This window comes from Triturus cristatus, chromosome 11, assembly GCF_964204655.1.
Source record: "Triturus cristatus chromosome 11, aTriCri1.1, whole genome shotgun sequence".
NCBI lineage: Eukaryota > Metazoa > Chordata > Amphibia > Caudata > Salamandridae > Triturus > Triturus cristatus.
This window is the reverse complement of record NC_140594.1, coordinates 189,438,648-189,460,735: the sequence shown is the minus strand read 5'-3', so window position 1 is coordinate 189,460,735 and position 22,088 is coordinate 189,438,648. Positions and strand designations below refer to the sequence as shown.

General features: G+C 45.3%; 1 long non-coding RNA gene across 2 annotated transcripts in view; it reads right to left on the bottom strand.

Moving 5' to 3' along the window:
• Nucleotides 1–18,087, bottom strand: part of LOC146783890 (uncharacterized) — a 33,761-nt gene extending 15,674 nt beyond the window's left edge. For both annotated transcript variants that reach the window (XR_014970618.1, XR_014970619.1), the window contains exon 1: nucleotides 18,053–18,087. This is a non-coding gene — a long non-coding RNA (uncharacterized LOC146783890). The remainder of the gene's footprint in view (nucleotides 1–18,052) is intronic.
• Nucleotides 18,088–22,088: the final 4,001 nt, after the last annotated feature.

Genomic DNA, 22,088 nt, shown 5'->3' with positions numbered 1-22,088 from the left:
TATGTATTGGTTGGGATGGGATGTAGGGGTGGGACAATGGTAGGTTCCGTCAATTTCCCCCCGTTTGCTTCGGGTATGGTTATGGTATGGCCTGTGAGGTCATGAGTTAAATAAAAAGAGTCAGGGCAATCGTTCGACAGTCCTGATCCATACTGCCAACCTGCATACGCGTCACTCTGCCACGGGTCAAGAAGAAAACACAACTCCAATGTCTGAAACAGTGGGCGGAGTCTGTCGTATCGTTTAGCAAGAACTACTGATCCAAGACGAAAATGTTAATCTGCTAAACATCTTCATATCCAGCCAGAGCCGGCCTCCCACTGCCACAAATGTCATTACCGCTAGCAGCAGCCTATTTATCTCAGAGCAATAAGTGCCTTTTTAGGTTCTCCCCGAGCCCTTAATTTAGATTTCATTCTCTTAGCGTAGTAACAGAGATCCAAAGCCGATGCCCGGGAAGTCATTAGTAATACTTGCATTTCAGTTAGTGATGCCAAACCTCCCAAGGCGCATGCGCGTCATGCAGGTCCAACCACAGCAAGGCGGCAGGGGAGTCTGGAAAATATCAATAGCCCGGCAAATTACACCTTGGCCCCGGTCAGACACCAATTTTATAAAATTGTTGGTCCATGAGAATTATGAGGCACAGTTATATAAATGCATTACCATGAGAAGGTAGATTTGTTCAGTAAAACAACAACTTTGACTCGAGAGTAGCGGTTCGTAAGAGCATCAGTGTTCCTGTGTGGGGTCATTTGGGTTAAGTTAATCAGTGAGCTGTTCAGTCAGGGGACCATGGAGTGAGTGTGTCGTTTGATTTGGAATGTGTCGTTAAGCCGATATATTATTCATTGAATGAGGGTCGAGGTACCGAGCCAGGTATTCGGTGGGTGGGGTAATGAGTGAATTAATTATATATTGAATCATTGAGTGTGACAATTAGTGAGTCACATAATCAACAGTGGGTGAGGCAAAAAGTCAACTGGTGGGACAATGAGTGAGTCTGTGTTTGGATTAGTGCATGAAACAGATAAGTATGTGAGTCAGTCAATGAATTAGACAATTACTGGGAAAGTTAGTGAGTCAGGTAATCACTGAGCCAAAGGGTATGAGTTAGCGGGTGAGATAAGGAACCATGGAGTAAATGATTAAGTCACGGAGTGAAGGTGAGGGTGAGACAGTAACTCAGTGAGAATTTCAGTGAGTCAATTAATCTATAGGACGATGAATAAGTGAGTGGATAAAAGATAACTAGAAGCATTTTATGAGTGAGATAGCGGTTGAGAAAGCGAACCAGTGACATGCAATGAGTGTGTCAGTCTGTATATCAGTGAGCCAATAACTGAATGAATGAGTGACCGAGTCAATAAATGCATTTCAATGAGTGAGTGAGTGTGAGTTAGTTAATAAGTGAGGCAGTGGATTGGACAGTGAGCCAGTAAGCAGATCAATTAGTGAGTCAATGAGTGAAGAGTAAGTGAGACATTGAACCATTGAGGGAGCACATCAATACATGATTCAGGAAGGAATTTTTTTTGGTCAAGCACCATGTACAGTTGGTAAGTTTCCTGAATGGAGAAACTGTTTAACTCAAACCTATCAAATGCTAGTACTGCAGGGTGGTTTGCATCTGTGTGTTGCACATTTTCTTATCTTTTTCTTCCTCGTAGCTCATGTCTCTGGTTGTCTTTACTGCTAGTCAGTGCAGTTACCACACCTTCTGCTAGCCTTCCGAAGTACTACCAGAACAACGCCTCCGAAAAATAAATAGCACATTACTGCAAACTAAATCATTCATTGCTTGTAAAAAATATAAATAATACTGTTGTTCACTCTATTTCTAAATGCTCACACATTTTTAGGTCGAGCTGTCGCTCTCCAAAACTGCTGTTGTAGAGTATGGGAGAGTATCCAGCGTCCACTCTCCGCCCATTTTTTTTATTGGCTTGTGTAATTGTCTTTCCTAAATGCTGCCTTCCGATTCGTTAATAGGCTTGTTAGTCCCTCCTTAGTACGGCTTTGTCTTCATTTGTAACCTCCCATGTCTACTGGCCCCTTTACTTCGGTTGTAACACGGGACCTGTTATTTAGTCTGTAAGCACTATTTACTTTATTGAGTTTCTCTTACTGCAGGCAGGAGATGCGCTGCTTCAGCCGCCCCTGTAACACGGGCACCTGCTTTCAATCACTATAACCCAGCATTATCTTGTGTCTGTTTCAACCCCCCAAGTAAAATGGATTTGGAAATGATTAGCAAATTAAGTCATGTGAATTCCAGGTAGCACATACTCGTGTGATAATGGGCTGAAGCTGACAACAGCACATCTGTGTTACATGTCACCTGCGCCAAAGCAACCTGACGGGGTTGTTTTCAAAAGCCTGTTTTATTAACAACAACACCACCACCACCACCAGCAATACCACCACCATCAAAACCACCACCAATACCAGCACCTCCACCACCACCAATACCACCTACCACCTACCACCACCACCACCACCACCACCAATACCACCACCACTAGGACCAATAACACCACCACCAATACCATTACCACCAATACCGCCACCACCAATACTGCCACCACCAATACCACCACCATCAAAACCACCACCAATACCAGCACCACCAATACCACCTACCACCACCACCAATACCACCACCACTAGGACCAATACCAATACCACCACCACCAATACCATTACCACCAATACCGCCACCACCAATACCACCACCACCAATACCACCACCACCAATACCACCACTACCACCACCACCACCAATACTACCACCATCAATACCACCACCAATACCAACACCACCAATACCACCATCAATATCAATACCACCACCAATACCAACACCAACACCATTACCACCACCAATGAAACCAATACCACCACCAATACTACCACCATCAATACCACCACCAATACCAATACCAACACCACCACCACCAATACCACCACCAATACCACCACCACCACCAATACCAACACCATTACCACCACCAATGAAACCAATACCACCACCACCAATACCACAACCAATACCACCAATATGACCACCAATACCACCACCAATACCAATACTACCACCACCAATACCACCACCACCAATACCACCACCACCACCAATCCAATACAAACACCGCCAATACCAATACCACCACCACCTATACCACCAATACAATACCACCACCACCAATACGATCACTACCAATACCACCACCAATACCACCACCAATACCACCACCAATACCACCATTACCAAAAAGGACACCACCCCAATACCACCACCAATACCACCACCATCAATACCATCACCACCAGTACCAATACCACCATCAATACCAATACCACCACCACCAATACCACCACCAATACCCCCACCAATACCACCACCACCACCAATACCACCACAACCAATACTACCAATATGACTACCAATACCACCACTAATACCACCACCAATACCACCACCAGTATCACCACCATCAATACCACCACCAGTATCACCACCATCAATACCACCACCAATACACCACCATCAATACCACCACCACCAATACCACCACTACCACCATCACCTTTACCACCATCACCAATAGCACCACCAGCACCACCACCAATACCACCACCACCACCACCACCACCACCAATACCACCACCAGTACCAATACCACCACCACCAATACCACCACCCTCACCAATACCACTACCACCACCAATACCACCACCACCAATACCACCACCACCATCACCAATACCACCACCACCAATACCACCATCAATACCACCACCATGAATACCACGACCACCAATACCACCACCACCAATACCAATACCACCACCAATACCACCACCAATACCCCCACCAATACCACCACCACCAACAATGCCACCACCACCAATTCCACTAATACCACCACTAATACCACTACCAATACCACCACCACCAATACCACCACCAACACCACCAATGAAACCAATACCACCAATACCACCACCACAAATACCACAAGCAATACGACCACCAATACCACTACGACCAATACCACCACCAATTTTTACCACCACCAATACCACCACTAATACCACCACCACCACCACCAATACCACCACCAATATCACCACCACCAATACCACCACCAATATCACCACCATCAATACCACCACCAATACCACCACTACCACCATCACCTTTACCACCATCACTAATACCACCACCAATACACCACCATCAATACCACCAAAACTACCACCATCACCTTTACCACCATCACTAATACCACCACCAATACCAGCACCACCACCAATACCACCACCACCACCACCAGTACAATACCACCACCACCAATACCACCACCCTCACAAATACCACTACCACCACCACCAATACCACCACCACCAATACCACCACCAATACCACCATTACCACCACCAATACCACCACCAATATCACCACCAACACCACCACCAATAACACCACCACCACCAATACCACCACCACAAATACCACCAATACCACCCCCACCAATACCGCCACCAACACCAATAGCACCATCACTAATACCACCACCAATACCACCACCAATACCGATACCACCTACACCACCACCAATACCACCACCCATACCAATACCACCACCACCAATACCACCACCACCAATACCAATAGCACCACCATTACCAATAGCACCACCAATACCACCACTACCAATACCACCACCAATGCCACCACCAACACCAATGCCACCACCAACACCAATACCACCACCAATACCACCACCACCAATACCACCACCTCAGCACCTCTCACTCACTAGTAATGGCAGGGCACTGTACGAGGCTGGAGATGCAGCGGAGACCATCCCTCCCTCCATGCCTGCCATAAAGAACAGCCCACCCTGCACCAGGAGGTGAAGCCAGGGCCCTACTACAGCTGAAGTGTTTTTATTAGGTGAAAGATAGCAATGACATTACGCCATGCCAAACTGCACACTCAAATCACGGAGAGGACAGGAAATAGCCCCCCTCCCGCTCTTCCTCCTGAGCCGCGACAGAGTAATCACAGAGCAAAAGGTTTTGCAGTGCTTTGTTAGTGTTTATAGCTCGGATCATATGTAACTCTCACTTCACACTTTGTGTCTGTGTAATTTACAACACTTACACATCTTCTTCACTGCACTATTTATCATTAATTTGAAGACGTTACAGGCCAGTCTCTTCCTCTGATATTTACAATCTAAGAAGCGGTCAAGAAGGCCCTTTATTACAATGCAATAGGTCTCGCATTTGCAAGAGTTTAAGCTATTAGTATTGTAAATGACAATGCCTTTTATTTATGTTTTAAAACCCAAAAAATAAATAAAAGGCATCGTCATTTACAATGCAAATAGCTCAAACTCGCGTGAATGCGAGACCTATTGCATTGCAAATGCTTATTTTATCTTGCTTCCAACTCAGCCACTGGCACACATTTCCTACCAAAAAGCATTATACAGGTGCCCATATTATACCCACCTGTTCATTCACTGGAAATGCTATTGGCCAAACACAAGCACTCAGATATTCAAATTGCATGCCAATACACTCACTAATTATTAGAAAGCCCACAGAACAGTCCTTCTTCGCTGAACTCGAAAGCCATATCACTAACTTATAAAAAGCTATGCAATAACCTACCTGATACATTCCACAAACTTAGAGAGCAGTGTCAGAGAGACTTGGGACCCATTTACAATGAGGACTGGCAGACAGCATTAATCTCCCCCAGAGAAGCAGCTATTACCCTCCGCTTCAGACTGATACAACTTAGAATTTTGCATAGATCATACATGACAGGGGCTACCTTGGCAAAGATAGGCACTAGATGAGACGCACTTTGCCTTAGGGGCTGCCAACAGTCTGCTACCTTCTATCACATGATTTGGCACTGCCCCGAGTTGAGGCCAATATGGGAGGGGGGCCGCAACTCACATCCAGAGTGCCATGGGGAAAGACATAAACCTTACACTGCAACTAGGTCTTCTTAACATCTGGGCACCGACTGACCTTACAGAGGTGGAACAACAACTGGCCACACTAGGCTATACCTTGGTTAAGCGGGAAATTGCGAGAGGTTGAGGAGCAACAGAAACACCTTCTCCCAGAATGTGGGTAAAAGAGTTTGATAAATGCATGATTGCAGAGACAGAAGTATTCAAGTCACGAGGGTGCCCGAAAAAATGGGATAGGAAATGGGGTAAATGGAATATTTATTGTGGTAATCTATGTGTTTCCCCATCGGTGGAACTGGAAATGCAGCATGGTGGAGAACGAGATACTGGAATATTGTGATTGTGATTATTCTCTCCCGTTCAACTGTGATGACGTATTAAGTAATTATTTGTAATATCTTATGGAACGTATATGTGATTCTATTGTTGAAATTAATAAAAGGATTAATAATTAAAAAAAGAACAGTCCTTCTTATGAATCCTACCACTCTTTGGAAATATTAATTGGCAAGGCCAATAGGAAAGACTTTGGCATGGTGCACACACATATTGCCAGAGACCACACATAGCTCTATGTCACAACATGCTGGTCAAAACAGCGACCAACAAAAATATTAAATCTACTATAGCAATTATCACTATATGCTCGAGGGACATATATATGGCAATATTAGTATAAATTTACGATTCCTACATTTTAGCAGGTCGATATTTCCACCTGAGTATAGTGACCCCAAAGCGCATATCACATTTACAGACAGAACAATAAAGCACCCACACTCATAAACCTACTGTCACAAATGCACTCAGACTCAATGAGTAGGCCTCAATTGCTTTGGCAGAAAACAGTCTTGTTGCTTCCATGCAGCAGTAAGCCTCACTGGTCCCAGGCAGTAGTAAACTTCACTAGTGCCGGGCAATTGTGATCTTTGTAGGAAAAACAATTCTGAGGGATATCTCCAGATTTTTAACTTGACTGTTTTTGCTGGCTCTCTTGATTTTCTGCACTTTACCCCTGCTGATCAGGGTTAAAGTGCTTGTGCCCTTCCTTTTGACATGATGACATTGGTATACCCCTAATTGGCATGTTTAACTTACCTATAAGTCCCTAGCATATGCTACTAAGTGTACCCAGGACCTGTAAGTTAAATGTCACTAGTGGACAGCAGCTCCCACTGTGCCAACCCTTTTGACAGGTTTTTACCTGCTCTCCCCGTTGCACCCAAGAAGAGTCCCACAGGGATCATAAGGCAGACTTCCTGTTCAAGCTATAAATACACAACAAGCTACAAGAGTCAGGGCCTTATTTGTGGGCAGAGACCTGACTGACCAAGAGTGGAGTCTGGACATAGATGGCCCTATGCCAGTCTCTAGAAACACCGGCTTTAAATACGTTCAGTTTAATTACTTGCACATGGTATATTTGACCCCCCAATAGGTTGCAGGTCACGTATGGAGGTGAACCACGGATCTGCCCAACATGTTGGGAACTTGATGTAGGGTTTAAACACACGCCATGGGACTGCCTGGAGTTATGGGATTTCTGGGAAGCTGTGATTGCTGCGCTTAATGGTGTACTGAGCGCTCCCTTCCTTGTAATGCAGAGGTTTGTCTTTTGGGCTTATTCCCTAGGCCCAAGAAATGTAAGATGGGCACCAGATGTATAGATCTTGCCTTGATCCTAGCCTAACAGCGCATAGCCCTGAGGTGGATGCCCAGGACAGGCCCCACAGTTGCAACTTGGGGAAAGGATGTGGATATATGGGCCAGAGCGGAGGAGAGGGGAGCTTAGGGACGATGCCTGGGGAGTTTAGCTGACCGTTGGCGCCATTGTGGATGGAGGTACTCCATTCCTGGGAGCCAGACAAAATACTTCACCAGGAACCGCTATGTTGAACAAGCAGTTAGCAGAGGACACTGGGGAACCCCTTAGTTGAGGGATCACTTCAAGAGGTGTGATAGTTCAATTGCACTCATAGCGTGTAGTCTTGCCTCCCGTGTGACTCCTGCCCCCGACAAGTCACTTTACTCCTTTGTTAGGCCTCCTATTATGATTCTCTCTTGGTAATTAACCTACTGGGCCCATCGGGTGACTGTTTGGTTTCTGTTAGGTTTTAGGTTTTGTTATAACTGCTCACATGTTTTTGCCATTATGATCGCTGATACCAATTGTGTAATACCAGCCATGATTACTGAGTAACCAGGCTGCACGCATACAAACTAGCAAAGTACAAGGATATGTATACATGTTCTGTCACGCAATCTAGCCAGTAGAAAGTACTACAGTGTATTATCAGAAGGTTGCCGAACATTGGACATCGGCTACTTGTCTTATATGAGACTATAACGATACTAGTAATGAGACCTACTTGTTAAGACGTGAACACCTTTGTACTGCAGGACGGCAATATTTGCTCTCTGTTAGTACAATTATTTTGTATTGATTAAATGCAAATAAAAACATGTTTATAAATCAAAAGCTACAAGAGTACTTTCCTGCAACTGACCAGCTGACCAGTTCCACTTAAACTTGCCCTGGACCCTGCTGGTAGCATCTGCTGGAGTGAGTGTTTTTAATGTATTTATTAACATTAGGTATTTTATGCTACATAGAAAAGTGTGTCATCACAAACAGAGAGGCAAGATGGCGGATGCCTCAGTGTCCGAGTGAGACGGACTGCAGCGCTCTCCAGGGTTCCCTTTCCCGTTCCTGATACACCCGGCTGGCTCGATATTTTTCTTGATGTGCTGATGTTCTCTGTGGGGAAGCTAGCGTGGTGTGTGAAGCGGCTTGCATTGTGAGGCGGTGAGGCTGTTATGACCGCTAAGCACTGCTGGCTGAAAAGCGTATTATAGAGCTGAATCGAATCGAACTGTTCTGGCGCCAAGATAGACAAGCGGAGCTGCAGGCGTGCTGTTAACGGTGTTAACGGTTTTAACTTCCGTGGTTCAGACTAAGGACCTGGCAATGCTGTGGATGCTACAGCTTATCACTACTACCCCCCACAAACGCCGAGTGGATTTACTCACTGCAGGGTCCAGCGGTCACCACATCCACGTTGTTGGTGGTAGTGGTGGTTTCACGGCCGGTCTCCGGTCGCTGTGGGAGGAGAGGAGGCGTACGGCGAAAGATCTTCGTGCTCAGAGTGATCGAGAGGCCCAGGACCGGAGCTGCGATTCCTCGAGAATGGGGCCCAAGAACGCCAACTCCAGCGCACCTCCTTAGGGTCCAAAGACTCGTGCAGCAGTCACTGTCACATCTAATGCAGCGCTACCAACTTTGAATCGGGACTCGACGGGTGCACTTCCATCTGACTGTGATACACAGAAAGACATCCGGTTCACTGGTGAGTTACCCGATTCCATACTCAGTCAGGATGCGGATGTGAGGGATGTCGCTGGCTCTGGTTCAAGAATTACAATTGCAGGGATCTTTAAAAAATAAAATTTATTAAAAAGGCATGGATCTAATACAAACTTGAATCAAGGTCAGATGATCCCGAGTAGTAAAAGCAAGGAAATTCCTCCTTGTATATCTAGTACATCGAAAATGGCTGTGAATTGTGTAGAGTCTCTTTCTTCTGCCATGTTTTCTAAAGATCCACTGAACCCTCTGGTTGAAAATAACACAGAGCTACAGCTCAACGATGTACACAATGATTTAGCCGTTTCAGAAGCTGGTGGCTCGGTGATAGACAATCAGCCCTCGGCAGCAGAAACTGTTTTAGAAGCAGACTCATGTGGCTCTGGGGGAAAATTTTATTCCATGTCAGATGTCTCAGCGGTCTCAGAGGGGGAAAGTCTGGATCTTGATTGGGCAGATGACAGAAGTGGTACAAGCTCGGTGCCTCTTGAGGAGGAGACTAGGACATCATTTCAAGAGGGGGGGAACACGGTGCGAAAGGCGCAAGACCTGCCTCGTCCTAATAATTGAGGGCAAGCGATAACTAATGATGGATCACCAACCTTAGAAACTTTTTCAGACCCCTACACAGTAGTACAAGCCATTCTGCCAAATAATACTACCTTAGACCCGAGCCCTACCTTTGAAGAGGTTGAAAATGTTGTTTCATTGTCGACAATATATCACGCCATCATGCTACACCGTGAGGAGACAAAGGCGGAGAGCTTGCGGGTCCAGGGGGCAGTGCGCAAATTGCAAAATACTGTGCGACGCGTGGTTAAGTCCTGTTCGGAGCTAACAGCCAGAATAGGAGAAGCTGAAGGAAGAATCTCTTAATTAGAGGATGTGATGGTAGCTCACAAATCCGATGTGTCCGCCCTTCAATCGACACATAATGACATTAACTGGAAGTTAACTGATATTGAAAACAGGTCATGAAGAAATAACTTGCGTATACTTGGTGTCCCCGAGGGGTTGGAAGGGAATGACATTCGGCAGTTCGTGATTGAATTATGTACTGATGCTTTCCCAGAGCTAAATAATTGGAAATGGGAGCTTGAGTTACAGAGGGTTCATAGATGTCCCTTCCAGTTACGGGCTGGCTCTAGAGGGGCGGCGGCCAAACCCAGGGCAATTTTGATTTGTTTGAACAATTTCTTACTTCGCGAACGCTTATATGACTTAGCACGGCCTAACCGCAAGCGGAGAGCTAAAGGTTGTGAGTTCTTTATGTCCCCTGATTATTGTCAGGCCACAGTACAACTTAGATGGCATCTCCGCCAATTAATCCTGCCATTGCAAGCGAAAGGGGCGCAAGCTTATCTATTAAACCCCGCTAAGCTCAAGGTTATAGCTAAAGATAAAACTTCATTTTTCTCCTCTGAGATAGCTGCGAAGGAATTCCTGGGGGCACTGTAAGGAATAACCTGCTATAGCGAGGTCATTGAGATCAGCCAAAGTTTCTTTATCGATAAATGTAGCTCGGTATACCCGCGGGGAGATAAGGGAGTGGGAGAGCATTGATCCCTCTCTATCCGTCTCCAAGAGGGACTATTAAGTCCCTTGGCCTCTTTAGGGTGGGTTCAGGGGAAGGTGGGGGGGAGGGCTAGTAGTGGGGAGGGGGAGTGAGAGGGAGGGTGTGGGGCAAGGAACATAGCGAATACAGTAGTTTGGTGGAGGCACGAATAATGGTGCAAGCCAAGCTAGGGTTTAGGAAGCTTTTCTTAGCTATATTTATCCTTGCAGAGCTCTTGGTAGAAGCAAGCCTTGATTGTATCAACACTAGGGGGCAATATTATTTTGGTTTGACAGCTATGGTGAAACAAGATTTGATTAAAGATGGGTAAATGTGCCATTTGCTCTTGGAATGTTTGTGGGTTGAATAATAGGAAAAAAAGAGGGATAATGGCTTAGATTCTTAAAACAATGAGTGTAGAATTGCTATGCATTCAAGAAACACATATTGCATGGAATAATAGGGCCTGTCTTAAAGATATTGGTTTAGAGCTATTGTGCTGTACACGGCAAGGGTCGAATACAAAAGGTGTTGCTATTTTTAAAAAGTATGGGTGGGGGAATGTATATGCGCTAAGACTGACCAATTTGGCCGGTGGGCTATTATTGAAATGAGGACAGACGGTCTTCTCTTTACTCTCTGCTCATTGTATGGGCCTAATTCTGACGATACCGACATGCTCAATGACATCAGTATTGAATTAGCCTTGTGGCCTTCTCCAGTAATCCTGTGTGGGGATTTTAATTTACATCTGCGAGGTGATGAAAATATTAGTAGCAATATGGAGTATAAGGGGAAAAAGACTAGGGTTTTTAAGGCTACCAAGGGTCTCCTTAAGAATTTTGGTCTAGTAGATGTCTGGTGGTTGAAAAGAGCTAACGACCCGGGTTAAACATTTTTTTCCGCCCCTCATCAGAAACACGTAAGATTGGACTATTTTTTTGCTGCTTTAGAATTAGTGACCAATGCCAGTATAGATATTCAACCAAAAATAATTTCTGACAACAATCCTATCATTCTGGAACTACAGGTAGAAACATGGTATAGGCCCCCTAAGACCTGGACATTTGAGCGTCAGTTATTGGTTGATCCCGCTTATCAGGAGCAAATCTCTAAATGGATAGTGGAATTTTTTTAATTGAATCGCGGATCTGCTTCAAGTGCTATGATATGGGATGCTTTCAAGGCCGGGGTGCGGGGGGAGTCCCTTAGTTATTTGATCAATAAACAACGCAGAATAAAGGCAGAACAGGAGGAAGTGCTTAATAAACTGAGAACGTTAGAAGTTAAGTTCATGGCGGCTCTTACTACTACTCAGGATTCTGATCAGATAGCAAAAGATTTGGCTGTTCAGAAGATGAGGGTCTATCAAAACTTCGCTACCAAGTTAGCGGCCCAAATTGCGGTTTATCATTCAGATTTATATGAGGTGGGAGAAAATTCGGGTCGCCTACTCGCTAAAAGACTAAGGCAGAAGGAGGTCGCTAGGAGGGTGGACTCAATCCAGGACGAATTTGGGCAAATCCATTCTGAACCTGCGAAAGTCTTGGAGATTTTTAAGGATTTTTATACTCAGCTGTGCCTAAATTAGGATCTTATTAATATAGAAAGTAAATTTGCTGGGTTCTGGGGAAATACCGAGATCCTAAAATTAACTCCAGATCAAAAAGAAGAGCTAGAGGCCGATATCTCTATTGAGGAAATGGAGGCAGCAATGTTATCACTTGCGGTCGGCAAGGCGGTATGCCCAGATGCGATCCCCTTGGAAGTTTTTAGAACCTTCTTTGCGGTTTTAAAAAATGAACTGTTGGCAACGTTGTTAAGTACCCAAAAGGGTTTACCCCCTCCGTCCTGGCAGAAATCAATAATCCTAGTATTTCTTAAAAAAGACAAACCTCCTTTGCTACCTTCCTCCTACAGACCTATCTCACTAATCAATGCTGACAGCAAAATCTACTCCAAAGTTCTAGCTGTTCGTCTGGCGAGTATGATTTCTACCCTTGTCTCATCTCTGCAGCATGGGTTCATCCCTGGCCACGACACGACTGATCATATCCGCTGTGTAATAGCCTTGATGGACTGGGCAGAAGCTACGAAGACCCCTATTGTAATCATCCTGTTGGATGCCAAGAAGGCATTCGACACGGTGGCGTGGCCTTTTCTTTGGGAGGTACTGCGTTTTAAGGGATTCGGTCCGGGTATTCTTCAAGCTGTCAAGTTACTGTATCAATTACCTACTGCGTCTATACGACTGTCGGGTAGAGAGTCAGAACCTTTCATAATTAGCCGTGGAACGCGGCAAGGCTGTCCCTCCTCACCTTTATTATTTGCCTTATACATAGATTTTTTTAAATCTAAATTAAATCAGTCTAATGACATTAAACCTGTAGTAGTGGCTAACACCAATTATAGAGCGTTGGCTTATGCAGACGATATCGTTATTGTCACTACTGATATCCTTTCTGCTCTATCAACGACTGAGCACCTGGCCCTACAGTATGGCTTTATGTCTGGCTACAAATTAAACCTAACCAAAACCCAAATTTTATGTGTGGGGGGTAACCCTCCGGACGGCATTCCCATTCTTTCGGAAGTTACCTACTTGGGAATTAAGTTGTGTTCACCTGTTAATAAAATTCCCGAAATTAATCTGAACCCAGTATTGGATAGAACTAAGGCCGCCTTGAAGAGAATAAACAATCTCCACCTGTATGGAAGGGCAAATGTTTTAAAGATGCCGGTGCTTCCTAAACTTTTATACCTGTTTAGAACTATCCCACTTGAATTTCAAGCTATATATTTTAAAAGGCTGGAGAACATTAGCTCTAGATTTTTATGGGACCACAAAAGGCACAGAAGGGCATACACAAAGATGGTGCTCCCCAGAACTGTGGGAGGCTGAGGGATTCCGTATTTTTTTTTTATTATTGGGCGGCAGCGCTGAAATGTATGTCTCCCCTGGTTGCTGGACAAAGGGCCAAGTTATTGCCCTGCCATAGTCCATCAATTTATGAATTTGGATTGGGTGAAAAGGCAAATTGTTACTTGATAAAATTTGTGGAACCCAGTTATTATAAAAAAAAAAAAATTAAATTTATAAAGCCGCCTTTGCCATGTGGAGGCGAGTTAAGCGGCTTCTAGGTCTTCCGAAAATAAATGCCTATACCCCTTTTGAGGCTGTAGGCATACTTTCCCCAATTTTTCGAGATTTCACTAGTGTTAGGTAGACGCAGAAGGGGATCTCCCGTTTGGGAGATCTCTGTCCAGATGGTCAATTTTTATCTTTTACAGAGCTAAAACTACAATATGGCTTATCAAAACATTGTTTTTTTAAATACTTGCAAATACGCAGCTTCTGCAATATATTACCCCCAGATGGCAGGCATCAATTTAGAAAAATTCCTTTAATAGACCAGTTGGGGGAAAATATGCCTATTGTTTTTTTTACTCTAATTTGATAAAGTTATTACCTGACGACTTACAGCAGTGTCAGGAAAGGTGGGAAAGGAAGCTAAATATAGAGGGAATTGCATTAAATACTTCTATTGCCTTGGCAAACGAAATATTAATGAATGGTAGGATGCGAGCACAACATTATATGGTTATTTATGATTTATACTATACACCGGGTAAGATCTCTAAATGGGGTACAGGAGCAGGAACTAAATGCAATAGGTGTGGTACTTTAGCTGCAGATGCTGTCCACATGTTCTACTTGTGTCCAAAATTGGTGGATCTCCTATCCTCAATTCAATCCTTTTTGGCAGTAGTACTGGGATCACCAGTATGTATTACTGGGGAGATGGTGTTGTTAGGAATTAAAATAGAAGCTGAAGCGCAAATAAGATCGAAGTCTATAATTTCTTTTCTGTTTATTTGTATGGCTATTCTGCGCGCCTGCATTACGACAAACTGGATCTCCCCTGATCCCCCGTCATTTCTCGTTTGGAGGGCCAGACTTCTGGCGACCTTCAATTTGGAAGCGGCAATCTATAAGACAAAGGGATTTAGAAAAAAAGCAAAGGGGTTAAAAATTTGGTCCCCAATTGCAGAATGGATTGAAGAGTCTGTAAAATAGGGTATATTCTGTTACATAATCCTCTTTGATTAATACTTAGTACTGGGTCTGCTCGATTGTTAAGTTTATTTGGGCTCTCGGTGCCCGCGCCGCCTGGTTTCCTTTTTTTTTTTTCTTTTTTTGAAGAACGTTGCCCTGCTAATCTGTTCTATTTCTATGTTGTATTTGATGGTTGTGATCCCCACCTAGACATTGCTTTGGATATGTTGAAATGTGATTGTTCCTTGCATTAAATCTAAAATAAAAAAATTAAAAAAAATAAAAAAGAACAGTGTGTCATAGGTCGTTCCCAGCATGGGAGAATTTAACTTAAACAGAAATAGGGCGCATTACATTTGTCTACTGTATTCATGATTAGTACCCACAGTGTCAGTGGCACAGGGTCTCTAGGACTGATTAGGGTTTTAAAAAAAAAACATTTTTGCATATTTATATAGTGCGAACTCGACCCGAAGGTATTGGAGTGCTTTATATGAGCACCATATTTACATTACACATTCAGGCACGGGAGATTAAGTGATTTGCCCAGAATCACAGGATGTGGACGCAACCTCAAGGCTCGAACTCTGGTTTCCAGCACCAAAGTCGGCAGTTTAAGCCGACGGACCACATCCTCTCCCCTATTTATAGGTTATATATTTATAGGTTCAATGTCTGCTATACCATTTGGATCTCCTCTTCCCCATTATCTGGATTGCCCCCCTTTCTAGTGCCTCTCCCAGTCCATAGAAATTCAGCCATCTTCCCAAACCTTGTGAAATTTGCTGCGATATCTGCTGGCTTCACATGTCACCTTTTCATCTTCCATGTACATGTCTCTATCGTGATGCCAGTCTATTCTTGTAGGATTAAATTGGTATCCCTACATTTCTACAAGACCACTCTCGGTGAATATTAGTCCCAGTACTCAGAATATATGCTTGGGTCTCTCTAAAACAATGTCAGTTGGGATTCCCATGATAATAAACCTGGGTGACGTAGGGATCTCAAAGTCCAGGATGTAATTCACTTCTACAATTAGTCTCCAGTAAGTTTGCACTATCTCACAGACCCACAATGTATAAACATTCCATCGTCTTTGCTACACTTCAGATATGTTGGGGTCAGCACACATCCCATTTTATGAAGTCTGCCTCTATTATAATACACCCAGAACTTTTAACTGGATGAGGTATAACTTTGCTTGTTTTGCAATCTCCTGTGGGTGTATCAATGCAACCTTCCAGTCTATGTCATTAATGCACCCACGTCCTTCTCCCATTTAATCCTTAGTTTCACAAGTCCATCTGGCATGTTTAATAAATGAGTGTTTTGTAGGTGTAAGACTCTACCCCCACCCAGCTCATTCGAGCAATATTCTACCTTCCATGGGGGTGTTTCCCAGGAGCGCCCCCATCCTCTGCTAGGAGTTCATGTTTCAGTTGAGAGCATTTAAAGTTCTGGTTCTGGTTTAATCATATTCCTGTTGGAGTCTCAGATAGGATTTAAAGGATCAACTTTTGAGCAAATTCTCTATTTTTGATACGCCTATGGTGTTCCATGCTTTAAAGCGTTTACATCTTGGCAACTTCTATCAGGTTCTATCCTTTCCATAGGGGTGTTTCCCTTATAATTTTGTTATGGCAACCTATGGATAGCATAACTTTATCCCAGGCTCTTTGCCCCTATTACTGACAATAGTTTTATCTTCCCTTTCCCACCATAGAATTAGTGTATATACAAGGATCTAGTTAACCTTGATCTCTCTAGTTTAAGTACAGGGTCCTCACTAGAGGGGTAGATCCAGTTATTTATGTTATTGTTTGTGATGCTGGAGTGAGTCTTGACCCCCAACTGCTGTTTCTGAGGTCCTGGAATCTTGGGTTGTGTCAAAGTGTACTCCTCCTACCATCCTGAGAAACCTAGATCATAGAAACCTTTTGGCTCCTGAGATGACCGGAGGACCGTGACAAACCTGCTAAGCCAATCCAACGAAAGTGTGTTACAGCAGGGCTCAAGATTCAGGTTTTCTCTGCTTTCAGATTTTCCACAGGAGCAAATCCAATTCTGGAAAGTATCTGGCCTTGTGGGAACCTATTTTGGCTGGTACAGCCTGCAACCTTAACCCGCTATAGAAATCAGAGCTCCAAAAAATTCTGAACACAGAAATCTTCACCGGGCGAAGGTGCCATAAGAGACCAGCCAGAGAGGGACCTTCTCAGGGCGAGAAATTAAAATTTCTCCTGCTCTGAGTTTTTCCACCAAAAGTCAATTGCTTACGAGACCTCGTCCAGCAGCTATCTGACATTGTGGAACCCTCCTCGACTACAGCCTGCTGCCACAGCCCAGTGAGTATTTTTTCCTTTCATTTCCGAGAATAAGGGCCTGATTTAGGTCTCGGCAGACGGGTTACTCTCTCACAACGGTTATGGATATCCTGTCCCCTGAAATATAAATCCCATTATGTCCTATGGGATTTATATTTAGGCTGACGGAGTAACCCATCTGCGGAGATCTAAATCAGGCCCTAAGTCCAAAGGTAAAACTTTTGACCAGGTCAAACCTGGTTTCTGAAGCAAACCCACGAACCTTCACAGTCGACCTTAAATTGCACTAAGGTCCCAGTCTACCATGACGAGTTGACTGCGGTTGCTGCTTAACACTTTTTGAACCTTAACAACTCATCTCATATCTCCATTTCCCTTTTTGGGATTTTTGTAATTTTGTTGTCATTATATTTACTAAAAGTTACCTTATTTTTCTAAATCGGTTTGTGATTTTTCTAGTGTTGTGTTTTGACTTTATTAGTGTTCTGGTACTGCACACATAATTTATATGTTGCCTCTGGGTTTAGCGCAGGTTAATTCAGTGACTTTACTGCTCTACCCTAAAAAGGATGTGGTTTATTATTTGAGGTTGGTCACCCCGGCCCCCTTAACTAATATCTCCATTTTCTTACATTGGGGTCAGTGATGGGATCCAGGACATGTTGTTTGCAGTACCATTCAGTGTTTAAAGCTAAAATCAAGAATCACTTTAAAAATGACAATCGACTTTGTGATTTTTAAACTCACCTTTTATTTTTAATTGGTTATTCTTGATTTCCCAAATTCACTCCTTCCATCAGCTTTTTGTGCCTGTTTTTTTTAAAGAATGTGGAAAAAGTGCACAATAAGTTGTGTATTGACACACTTTAAATCATTTAAAAAATGTTAAATGCAAAGAACTGTAAGAGAAAGTACCAGCTTAAATTCAAAAAACTAAATTGTAAAAACAGTAGCAAGAGGTGGTGTCCACTGTTTGAACTGTAGTTTTACCTAAGCCAGCCCTTTAGGCCCCCATTGACCTTTTACTATGTGACACATGGTTTTTCACAGAGCCTTTCAGTGAAATGTCATCAAGAATCGAATACAGCCAGGTGTATAAGCCAGAACAGTTGCCTGTTGTGAGTCAACAGCATGCTTGGTGGTATGGAAAGACTACAAACAAAACAAGAAATGAACAAAATAGCTGACTGTAAATATTAATTGGGGTGGATGAGACCCCACTGTTAGATCTGGGGGTCTCTAGTTGGCAGAGGTGTACACCTTAGACCAAATAGGGACCCTTGCTTCTAGTCAGGGTACAGGGACACACACGGTAGATAACCCCTGCTCACCCTCTAGGTAGCTTGGCTCGAGCAGACAGGCTTATCCCCAAGGCAATGTGTAAGGTATTTGCACGTAGACACCACAATGATCCCCCCTCCGCACACCACAAACTTAGACCACACAGGTGAGTTATATCAAAAATAATATATCTTTATCTAGCTTCCGCAGTTGAAATCAAGCATCACAGGTTTACACAATATTCGCTTTCTTGGTTGGTCGGGATCGTCAGACGATAGTCTCTAGTCTCTTGAGTGATTCGATACTCACTGAGAATGAATCAGTTTGTAGGCTCTCGATATTTTAGGCAGCTACGTTGCTCCGGCGGTGTCACTGCGCTCGTTGTACAAGCGCTCCTCGGGCTGTTCGGTGCAAGGATTCCACAACTCCCTCGACGAGCCCCCAGTGACGATGTCGACGTCACCGGAGTCAGCCACTCACAGCGCGGCTTCGTAGAGCAGGGAAATACGACTCTCGATCTGCTTCAGGCCCCTGGGTCGCGGCAAAGCACGTGCCGATGAGCACGTCGATCTTCTTGATGCGGCAACCGGTGTCGGGCCCGGCTCGGTGCGGTACTCTCCAGCAAGACAGAGAGCAGCCAGCCCACCTCACAGGCAGATGTTGAGAAGCTTGGTAGAACAGTCCACGGTCCCTGCGGCACACAGCAGCGCAGGTGGGACACAGCAGAGTCTTGAGTTCTTGGCAACCTTTCTATCCCTGGGTTGCGAAACAGGAGGCCAGCTCTTCTCAGGCCCTTGGAGATTCAGTTGAAGACACAGCACACAGCACACAGCAAAGTCTTGTTTGGTCAAGTGGATAGGGTCAGCACACAGCAGGACCCCTTCTTCTCCTTAGCTTCAGTTGTACGCCAGAACAGGTCAGCCTTTAGAGCACACAGCACGGCAATCTTCCTTTGGTTCTTCGGCGGTCCGTCTTTCAGCAGAGGTTCCTTTCGATGGTCGAATCTAAAAATCTGTTGTCAGGGGTCTTGTACTTATACCCCTAGAAGTCTTTGTGCAAGTGGGTCCTGAGCCCGGTCTGATCCAGTTCTGGGTGTTGCTGGAGCACTTTGTTTTCCTGGCTTCTACATTCTTTTCAGAGCGAGGGGCAAGGTCGTCAGCCGCCCAGCAGGAGGTGGAGCCAGCAGAGTGGCAGGCAGGCACAGCCCTATTCACTCCCAGGTGCTATCTCCTCCCTCCACTCTCCTTGCGATTGTCGCCATTCAGCAGAGGGCTGACTCAGCCAACCTCCCGAGGGATCCCCAGCCCCTGTCACTCTCAAACCAGACAGTCAATCCACAAGCGCGCCCAGGCACACAGAAGGGTCAGACAAGAGAACAGCTACTCTCTAAAAAGTACTGTTCTCCAACTCAGGATTTAAAAACAATCTCTCCTAAAAGATGTGTTATTAAATGCTGAGCTCAGGGATATCAAACACTCATGTCTTATCTTGTTCGTATGAGAAGATAGGCGGATAGCCATTGGCACCCGCCTCCCTCATGTTAGCCTATGGAACAAGATAACCTTGCAGTAGTGAACACACAAAATGGCCGGTGTTCACTACCAGAACATGTTACCTGCACTAGTACATGCTCTACCTTCTACATACACTGCACCCTGCCCAGGGGGGTACCTTGGGCCTTCCAAAGGGATGACTGATGTGTACGAAAAGGGAAGGGTTAGGCCCGGTCAGTGTGGACACTGGCCAGGAGGACATGGCAGTCCGGAGACTGCAGGCAGGCCTGCGGCGGCAGGCCTGAGACACTGTTTTAGGGCTACACAGGTGGGTGGCGCAATCAGCGCTGCAGACCCACTAGTAGCATCTGTCATCACCAGCCCTGGCACACACAGTGCACTTTACTAGGGACTTCATGGTGATACAGATATGCCAATCAGGTATATCCAATCAATACGATATTTTACACAGGGAGCACTTACACTCTGGCACTGATTAGCAGTGGCAGAGTGTCCAAAGCATCTAAACCAGCAAAACGAAATCCAGCACAGCATCAAAAATCCATGTAGCAGAGGCAAAAGATAGGGGAAAAACCCACGCCAAGGATGTCAGGTCTAACACGTGTCCCCTCCAGCTGAAAGCGGGGAGAACTACCCACCCTCTTGGGAGTTCTCATCGCTAAGGCGGAAAAACCTGGACAGACCATCAGCATTGGCGTGCTCTGTACCGGGTCGGTGTTACACCGTAAAGTCCATTCCCTGTAGGGAGATGGACCACCTCAGCAGTTTTGTATTCTCACCCCTCATCTGCATTAACCATCTGAGGGGCCTGTGGTCGGTCTGAACACGGAAGTGAGTCCCAAACAGGTAGGGCCTCAGCTTCTTCAGGGCCCAGACCACAGCAAATGCTTCCCTTTCAATAGCGCTCCACCTCTGTTCCCTGGGAAGTAGCCTCCTACTAATGAAAGCTACGGGTTGGTCCCCGCCCTCGTCGTCCATCTGTGAGAGTACTGCTCCCACGCCTTGCTCTGAAGCGTCTGTCTGCACTACGAACTCACTTGAAAAGTCAGGCGCCTTAAGCACCGGTGCTGTGCACATTGCAGTTTTCAGGGCATCAAAAGCAGTTTGACAGGCCTCGGTCCAATTCACTTTCCTGGGCTGATTTCTAGAGGTTAGTTCCGTCAAGGGGGCAACAATGGTGCCGTATCCCTTGATGAACCGTCTGTAATACCCGGTGAGTCCTAGAAAGGCTCTCACCTCTGTCTGCGTCTTGGGGGGTTCCCAAGCCAGAATGGTATCGATCTTCGCCTGTAGGGGCGCCACCTGGCCGCTCCCCACCTGATGTCCCAAATACACCACTGATCCCTGCCCTATCTGGCACTTACTGGCCTTGATAGTGAGGCCTGCCTTCTGCAGCGCCCTCAACACTTCACAGAGGTGTTGCAAGTGTTCCTCCCAAGTGGAGCTGAACACAGCAATGTCATCCAGGTACGCGGCGCTGAATTGCTCCAGCCCGGTCAGTACCCGGTTGACCAGTCTTTGGAAGGTGGCAGGGGCATTTTTCAATCCAAAGGGCATGACTCGAAACTGGAAGTGCCCCTCTGGCGTTGAAAATGCCGACCTCTCCTTTGCCCCGTCAGTTAAGGCAATCTGCCAGTACCCTGAAGTCAAATCGAAGGTGCTGAGGTACCGGGCAGCTCCTAACCGATCCACGAGCTCATCAGCTCTGGGGATGGGGTGCGCGTCAGTCTTGGTGACCGCATTGAGCCCACGGTAGTCCACGCAAAACCGAAGTTCTGACGGGCCACCGGGTGTAGCAGATTTCTTGGGAACGAGGACCACTGGGCTAGCCCAGGGACTGCTAGAGGGCTCAATTACCCCTAACGCCAACATCTTGGAAACTTCTTCCTTGATGCTGGCCCTGACCTTGTCAGCTACTCTGTAAAACTTCTGTTTCACAGGTAGGCTATCTCCAGTGTCCACATCATGGACGCACCAATTGGTGACAC